Source organism: Cyrtonyx montezumae, unplaced genomic scaffold, assembly GCF_038088225.1.
Source record: "Cyrtonyx montezumae isolate F1298 unplaced genomic scaffold, pur_monq_1.0 scaffold_36, whole genome shotgun sequence".
NCBI classification, from domain to species: domain Eukaryota; kingdom Metazoa; phylum Chordata; class Aves; order Galliformes; family Odontophoridae; genus Cyrtonyx; species Cyrtonyx montezumae.
In genome coordinates this window covers 7717811-7727106 of record NW_027072041.1, presented here as the reverse complement: position 1 = coordinate 7727106, position 9296 = coordinate 7717811, and positions in this window count along the sequence as shown.

Genomic DNA, 9296 nt, shown 5'->3' with positions numbered 1-9296 from the left:
CATTCAGAATAATGTATCCCTTTCTCCCCATTAGATTTTTGGGAGTGGTTTTTAATGATAACTCATTAGTTTACAGCTAGATCATAGTTAATTGAAATTTTGCTTTCTTTTCCTGTTCTTACAAAGTTGAAAGCTGCGAAATCTGTTTGCTAGAGTTGTCTTTTAATAGTAGTAACTAGAAGTATATTTATCACATTTTAGAAAACAAAGCAACCCTAAACCATATCTCACAGAGGGTCACAACAGCTCTTTTGTAAGATTAGGGAACAAAGCTAACATCAACAGTTTGTATAGAATGAGGATTTCAATAATGCTGAAGATTCTGGACTGAAATAAGACTTTGTAATAAGTTGGTGCAGCATTATATGCAGAATTATTTTGGCAATCTGCTAATAAAATTTTCATGCCTCTGCCTTTATACAACCCTCCAGTTCATGGAAGAATAGATTTGCACTGCATTTATGAAATGGAATTACACTGATTCCAATGTGAAAAATAAGATATTTATTAAATGAATAACTTACAATGTCATGAATAATGAGCATTTGTGAATCATATTGAGAAATAGTGTCCAAATAGTATTCTGCATATATATATATATATACACACACACACACATACATATATCTGTTGATATATCATCTTCTGCTGACTATTTGGCCTTGATGCTAACTCTTTGTATCAGTTAAATATGTAAGATCCTCTCTATTGGAAATACTCCTAGTGTGATCCATAAATCCAATCACTTAAGAAAAGGAGAGAAGGTGACAAAATCTTAGCCTTCAGTGCTTTTAAGAACACAGTATTCATTTTCAAAAATCTAATTTTATTTTCCCCCAACAGTGATTTGTTTGCTTTTCAGGTATACATGCACAATTGTCCTCATTGTTAACCATTTTTTCTGCTCTAATCTAAGTAATGCATTAACCTTGTTAAACTGGTGTTTAATGACCAAATCTGGTATGATGAACACTTCTTTTGCTCTTTTACCCTCTGTGATTATAAAATCAAGAGCATACAGAAAGTACAAGATCTTCCAAATACAGCTACAGAGCTGGTATTTAACCTAAATGGCCTTTCCAGGCACCTCTGAAGTGATCGTTCAGACCTGAGCTGTTCAGTGTAAGCCACATGGTATTAAAGTTGAATTTGCACCTTTGAGAAGAATGGGGACAGCACAACTTCTGCTTGAAACAAAGTGATTCACTATAGTGCCCCTGCAAAGAGCAATTTATAAATCTGAAAGTGTTGCTCTTGGGCATTATAACTTCTGATGGAGGTGATTTTATTTCTTGTTTTCATGTTTATTAGATTATTTTCTACCTTTGCCTGTCTGTGTCAACAGTTTGTCTCCAGCTGCAACACATTACAGGTGAAATGGTAAAACTCATGCCATCCTCTTTTGAACGTTAATTTATTCTTCCCAGTCGGAATACAGATTTTTGCTTGCTTGTTCCTTATCTGCCAGCAATTTCTCCTTCCCTATGTTTATTAGGCTTCTTTTCACAATGCTTATAGGCTTTTCTTGCCTCCTTACGTAGACAAACTTTGTATAAAACACAGAGCTTTGATTTACCAGTGATGGGAAGCAACAATAGGGGGAAAAGCTCAGGAAGTGAGGACAGGAGAAGGAAAGGGATATCTGTCCAAAGGAAAGTGCCACAATGTCTCTGGCAAACCCTCACTGTGCTGGCCTGCAAGCCTGGGGAAATCCGGTCTTTTGCATAGTCAAAGCTTTTTTTGCATGACAATGGAGTTGATTGCCACCTCACCACAAGTTTTACTTTTTTTTGAAAACTGCTTTAATTCTGAGATTCCTGCTCAAACTGGGCCAATCTAATTTTCATAAGTTGCCATGGGAAATAATGCTTTTTTCTTTTCTCAGAAAGAGAAAGAGGATGACTGAATGAAATAATGAAAGACTGAGCTACTGGGCTGTTTTCTACTTATTTAAGAGACCTTACACATCCATGCCTTGGCCAATCTGTGTTATAAAGGGTGCATTTTTTCACAATTGAGGTATTTTACTTCAGCTTGGCTTCTGATGACTGTAAAAATGAGATCTTCAAGTGTCTTCGTTGACAAAGAAAATAATCTAATGCACAAAACTATTTCAAAGTCTATGACAATTAAAGCATTATTTTCTCCCCTCCCCCTCTTATTTTTCCTTTGTGTGTTTTAGGGTTATCTGAGAAGCACAGTTGTGATTGTTATGATCTTTTTAGTCATTGCTTTGCTCTGTGTGAGTTTTATGTTATAGTTTATAAGATGCTGAACATTTGCTGTGAGATCAAAGTACTTATCATAATGAGAAAAACGTAGCAACACTTGTACAGGAAGGGTAAGGATTGCCTGAAGCAGAACTGATTTCTGCAAATTGCCTGACAATGTAAAAATAATATAGAAGTATAATGATGAGAATAATATTACTTAATAAATCACAGCACTTATATGACAAACAGTGAAACGTACCGTATTATAAATTACTAAACACATTTTCTTGATTACATATTTTATGTCTAGAAAACGCACAATAATTTCTTCTTCCCTGAAATAATTTGAAAGAAAGAATTCGGTTTGATACTGAAGATCAGTAGAGTAGCAGTGGCAGAATGATATCATGACTTTTGCTATGTTTGGCATTAATGTGTAGTCTTAAACCCATTCGTCTATCCAGAAGGTACAGTGACAAGCAAAGTGGGGGCTGGCTCCCATAGAAATGGGACCCAAGGGACTTCAATTTTAACACAGTAGTGGAAAAGAAAATAATTTTGAAAGAAATATAGTGGCCCTTTGAATCTCCAAAAGTTTCTGAGCACTTGCACTCACCCCATTGCCCTGATCACCTTGACATGTAGATTTTCTATAGTGAGGGGCTATCAAGAATGAAAAGGTATTATTCTCTGAAACTCTGTCCTTTCTGGTTCTTTCCACATCCCCAGTCGTCATGATGGCATGCAGAAAATGTAATAAAACCTGTTTGCCTTGGCTTTTCAAAGGGAAAAGAAATACTGAAAATATTGAATCCTGTTGCCTTCTCTAAGGTGTTTCTTACTTGAGTTTGATTGTATTTTGTCTGAGAACTACAAACTTTGGCCTAGAGTTAATACAGATTTGTTGGTATAGTATGTGTTAGCACTCAAGGAATTAAAAATCTAAGTCTGTGCTTCATACACCGTGTGCTGCTTCTCCTTCTTCTTCTTTTAATATTTCAGATATTTATTTAATCATGGTGCCAATCCAAATTTTTGAAATGTTATGTAGAAGGTTGAGTATGCAAGACACGTGATCAATAAACCTTAGGGGTGGTATTTTTAAAAATCAGATTTCCACTGAGTCCAGCAACAGCCAGAGTTTACACTCTTGAATTACCTCTGTAAGCAGAATTTCCTGGTTTTCATCATGTTTCTTATATTTTCTAATTACATACTTCTGTTTATCAATTAGGGATTAATTATATTCAAGCGTTTCCTTGGAAAGGGGCTATTTTTGTTGAACAACTTATAGAATAAAACGAGCAAGTATTATTATTACTGCATAGATTATTATTGCAAATTGAAATTCAGTAATGATGTGTCACTGGTGATATATTCTTAGAAATGAAGCAAAGCTTGCCATAGTGAACCAGTATCATTTTCCTCTTTTGCTGCAACACGTTCCTTTTGTTATGGCAGAGTTTCACCACCACTCTGTAAAACTGCTGAAGCTGTTGTCTGTAATGTTACTGTTCCTTTGCATTATAATATCACGTTCTGAGTGAGGTTCTTGGCTGCAATTCTGACAATAGGAAGATTGTACCTAGTAAATTCTATGTATTTACAGAAATATAGTATGAATATGCTTTACTTGAAGAGTATACTTCAGGTATGTCTGCATCTGTGGAGCAGAAAATCCAATTCCTGAGGTTTTGTAGTTCAGAGAAAAGCATTGCATCCAGATAATAATACATTTTCATACTCTGAGTATACTAAGATCTTGTTCTCTTGTTTCCTGCATATTACCATGTTAACAACATTGCCCTTTTATATTTTACTGTTCCTGCTCAAATACTATCTACAAGTTGGGCTGATGATTTTTTTTTAAGTTAAAAAGATTTGTATTATATATTGTCTTGTCCTCCCTTTTGTGAACAGTGATTTTCTTAACTGAACTCATTAAATAGTACTTTGTAATAGAGGTGTTCAATAAAGGATTGTTTGAAATGTTCTTGTGGCCCATTTATGTAGTAGCGAGGAGGATGTGTCCTGACCTAGAAATCTCACTGTAAAAGAGCTGCTAAAAGCAATATGTATTGTGAACACCGAAACCAAAGGATAAAAATGTTTATTACTGCAACAACTTTGAGACCATTCAAGAAATCCTGAGGAGAGAGAGACTTCACTAAGAGCTAATACCAAGGTCTTCATTTAAAATGTTTCAGAACACCTCTATACCTGACAATTTGTGTCTAATATTCCAATTGCAAGATGTTTTTTGTTTTCTTTTCCTTTTATCCCCTGGGAATCTATTTCATTAATACCCCATTTAAATCTGGCCAAGCATTCATAAGTTAGTGTTTTCTTTTGCATTTCTCTCTGAAATCTATGATAAATCAATTTAGATTAAAAATAATCAAAATGCTCTTTTACTGTATTTTCACTTTTTATTTATTTATTTTTTAACGCACAAGAGTGTTTTTATTTACTCGCATTGGGTCAAGATAAAGAGGTGTGAAAGAAAACTGAAAAATATTGCAGTACTTGTACTCACACTTTGAAAGCAGAATTCGGGTCTGCAATATAACTGGGATTATACCAGCCACACCATGATGGCAGACTGAATTAATCATCAGATGATTTTCTCTTGATTTATTTTTGTTGCCCTGCTAAACTTGCTAATTGCTCTCACCTTATCTGACAGTCATATTTTCTGTCCCAACAGAGAGATGAGCAGCAACTTTGGATCCAAAACAGATGACTAGTGCTATGTCATAAACTCAAGCAACAAAACTGATAAAACCTGTTTGATAAATGCATAGCTGGAAGGTTGGTGCCCCTGCAGGAATTTTGGCTCATTTGTCCATGAGGTCGTTTACTCAGCACTTGGCCTGATGGCTGCTGATAGGACCCACCTGGGTCAGAGAGGGAAAAGAAGTTTAGCCTAGTAGCTGTCTGGTCATATTGACAGGGTTTAAAACAAGGTTATAAGAGGAAAATGGGTGAAAGTAACCCTGTCTATGACATAATGTGGGATAGTGTAACTAAGCTAGCAGGACAAGGTACTAGCAGGCACTTGTAAGCAGCTGCATCTTATGATGAATATATTAGGCAGCAAGCTACTGGGGCTCATCACCAGGGCTTTAAACTGGATTAGATGGGGTAAGGGTAACACAGCTGATGTCCAGCAGAAAACTATTAGATTGCTGTCATAGAAATGTAGTCAAATTCACACAATTGGAATACCATGATTGATGGCTATAAGCTTTTTAGAAGGGATAGATGAGGAGACATGAAGGAGTTGCTCTCTGTGTTAAGAAGTGGATAAGAATAGATAAGATAGCTCTCTGTGTTAAGAAGTGGACTGCTAAGAGCTGCTCTTGAGGAATAGTTATAAACTAGATGAGAGCCTGTGGGTTAAAATTAGTGACTGGACCAATGAAGAACATCTAGTGGTCAGAGTTTACTACAGGCAGGAGGAGACTGTTGACAAAGCCTTATTGCTTCTGATGCAAGTGGTGTTCTGCTTACAGGCTGTCATACTGGTGGGGGATTTCAACCACCAGATACCTGCTGCAAAAGCAGTGTTGCAAGATGCAAGTATTCTGAGGGAATCCTGAAGTCCACTGATGGTAACTTTCTGGTTCAAGCACTGGACAGGGCCACCACAGGTCTGTCTGAGACCACCTCATGAGGCTGGATGTTTACAAGCCTAAGATATGCATTCCAGGGTTCTGAAAAAACTGGCTGATGTGGTTGCCAATCTGCTCTGTGCTGTATTCAAAAAATTGTGGCTGTCAGGTGAAGTCCCTTGGGACTGGAGTAAGGGAAGCACCACTCCCATGTTTAGAAAGGGAGAAAGTAAGACCCAGGGAACTACAGGCCAGTGAACTTTACATCTACAACTGGAAAGGTCATAAAGCACACTTTTGGGGAAAAGATGTCATGGTTTCATGTTTTTTCATTGGTATTCTACACCACAACATCATGCAGTGCACTAGAGGTTAAAGAGTTAATAATGCAGTTCCATGGATTATCGACATATATTTCACATGTTCTGGCTTCCTAGTCTCAGAAGAGAAGAATGAACTACAGCTTCCAGAAGACTTTGTTTTTCCATTTCCATTTTCCATTTGGACGGAAAGATAAAACTGACTTAGAGTCATGAGATAGACCTTTTGCCCTTTTTTACTCCCTGTCCATTTCACCTACAGTATTAGAATAAGGACTTGAGTTTTGGAAACTTTCTCTCTTTTGAATTTTGTTTGATTTATTAGCTCCAATTTCAATCATATTTTATTGTATTGCATTATCTCACATTCCACTATTATATTTAGTAAATTACATTTTTCTTCTTTACCTCCTTGCTGCTGGTCTCCTTTTCCAGGCCCAACTCCCCACCTTTTCTCTTTACCTGACCCTGCCTTTCTTGTGGGGTGGATCTGTGAGTCCCTTTACCCTCTTGTCACAGAAACCAGACCAAATTATGACAGATGTTAAGGTATACGCAAGATGTAGAAGTGATCTGAGGCAACCACTACAGTTTCACTAAGGGCAGATCAGCTTGACCCATCAGGTGGCCTTCTATGACAGAGTGACTGCATCAATGGACAAAGTAAGGGCAAATGATGTCATTTATCTGGACTTTGACAAAGTCCCACACCGTATCCTTATCTCTAAAATGGACAGATATGGATTTGAAGGTTAGATTATAATGTAGATAAAGGGTTGGTTGGACAGCCACAGCTAGAGGATTGTCAGTAGCTCCATGTTCAGGAGGAGGGCGGTCATGAATGGTATCCACCAGGAGTCCATCTTGGGACCAGCACTCTTCAACATCTGTTGTGATTTGAAGAGTTGGGAGAAATGGAAGGAGAAGGAAGAGAGAAAAACTCAATTGAGAAAAACTTATTTATTACAAGGAATGTGAGATAATATGGAATAATTAAGAATAATAAATCAAAATGAGCCCCAAAAAACCCTCAACCCCCCCCCCCCCCCAAAAAAAAAAACAAAAAAAAACTGGAGGAGAGAGAGGGAGTCCATCCAAATCTCTGTCAGCTGGCTGTACCTTGCTCACTTCCCAGAAAAGACCTGAGAGCTTTTCCTCCATCACCTGGAATTGGATATCATGTGGCAGCTCCTGGGAAATACAGTACATCCCAGTAATCTCCCATTGGAGAGTCAGAACTCACATGAGACTGCTAGAAACAAACAGGAAACAGCTCCACTGTACACTGCATCTCTTCATCCAACAGTCTGTTGTGTGATGTTATGATGGCATACTTATAAAACCAGGACAATATCTTTATCAATGACAGACAGTGGGACTGAGTGAGCCCCCAGCAAGTTTGCAGATAACACCAAGATGAGTGGCACAGTTGAAACAGTAGAAGGGAAGGATGCCATTCAGAGGTTGAACATGCTTGAAAAGTAAAGAAAGAAGAATTTAATAAGATTTTTAACAAGGCCCTGTGAAATGAGTTGCACTTAAGGCAATCCCAGATATGTGTACAAACTGGGAAAAAAAATTAACTGGACAGATCTGGGGAGAAGAACTTGAGTGTCCTGGTATACAGAAAGCTGGATGTGAGCCAGCAGTATGCTCTTGCAGCCCAGAAGGCCAACAGTATCCTGGGCTACGTCAAACAAGGGGTGACAAGTAGGGTGAAGGAGGTGATTGTCCCCCTCAGTGCTGCCCTTGAGAGGCCCCAGCTGGAGTACTGTGTCCAACTCTGAGGCCGCCAGTACAGGAGGATTGTGGAGCTTTTAGAGAGTGGCCAGAAAGGGCAACAAAGATTATCAGAAAGCTGGATCACACTTCCAAGGAAAAATATTTGAGGGAGTTGGGCTTGTTTAGCTGGAGAAGAGAAGGCTCTGGGGAAACCTCACTGCAGCCTTTCAGTATCTGAAAGCAGTGTACACACAGGAGCAGGACCAAATTTTTACATCGTTTGATAGTGATAGAACAAGAGGGAATGTTTTTAAATTAAAAGAGGGTAGATTTAGTTCAGATGTTAGGATGAAGTGCTTTATTCAGAAGGTGGTGAGGTGGTGGAACAGGATGCTCAGAGAAGTTTCTAGAAACATCCAAGGTCAGATTGGCTGGGGCTCTGGACAGCCTGATCTTGTGGCTGGCAGTCCTGACCATAGCAGATGGGTAGGAACTAGATGATCTTTAAGGTCCCCTCGAACCTCAGCCATTCCATCCTTCTATAACTGTCTTGATCAGGGGTAGAATAATGTAAAATATATGACTAGAACTACCATATGAACAAAAGAAATTCCACAGTTATGTCAGTGGTAAAAGGAAGGGCAGTTAAGATGTGGACTCTCCCCAGAAAGGAGCTGGAGACCTGGCCACAGGGTATATGGAAAAACCTGAGGTGCTCAATGAACCTTTTGCCTCAATCTTCACTGGTATGGGCACTAGCTGAACTGCCAAAATTGCAGAAAACAAAGGTAAGAACTGGGAGAAAGTGTATCTACCCAATGTAAGTGAAGATCAGGACTGAGATCATCTAAAGAAGCTAAAAATGCACAAGTCTATGGGACTCAATGGGATCTGTTCATGGGATCTGAGGGAAATAGCAGATGAAGTTGCCAAGCCACTATCCATTGTATTTGTAAGGTCACGGCAATCTGGTGAATATCCCGCTGACTGGAAAAGGGGAAACATAACCTCAGTTTTCAAGAAGGAGGGAAAAGATCCAGAGAACTACAGTCCAGTCAGTCTCACCTCTATGCCTGGCAAGATCATGGAGGAGATACTCCTGATGACTCTAATACTGCACATTAGTGGTAACCAATATAGCTTCACCAAGGGCAAGTCATGTCTGACAAACTTGGTGGCCTTTTATGATGGAGTTACAGTGTCAGTGGAAAAAGGAAGAGCAACTGTTATCATCTACCTGGACTTGTGCAAAGCATCTGACACTGTCCCACTCAACATTCTAAGTGCCAAATTGGAGAAAAATGGATTTGATGAATGAACCACTGGATAAGGTATTGGCTGCACAGTTGAACTCAGAGGACTGCAGTCAACAGTTCAGTGTCCAAGTGGAGACTAGTGATGAGTAGTATTCCTCAGGGAATGGCACT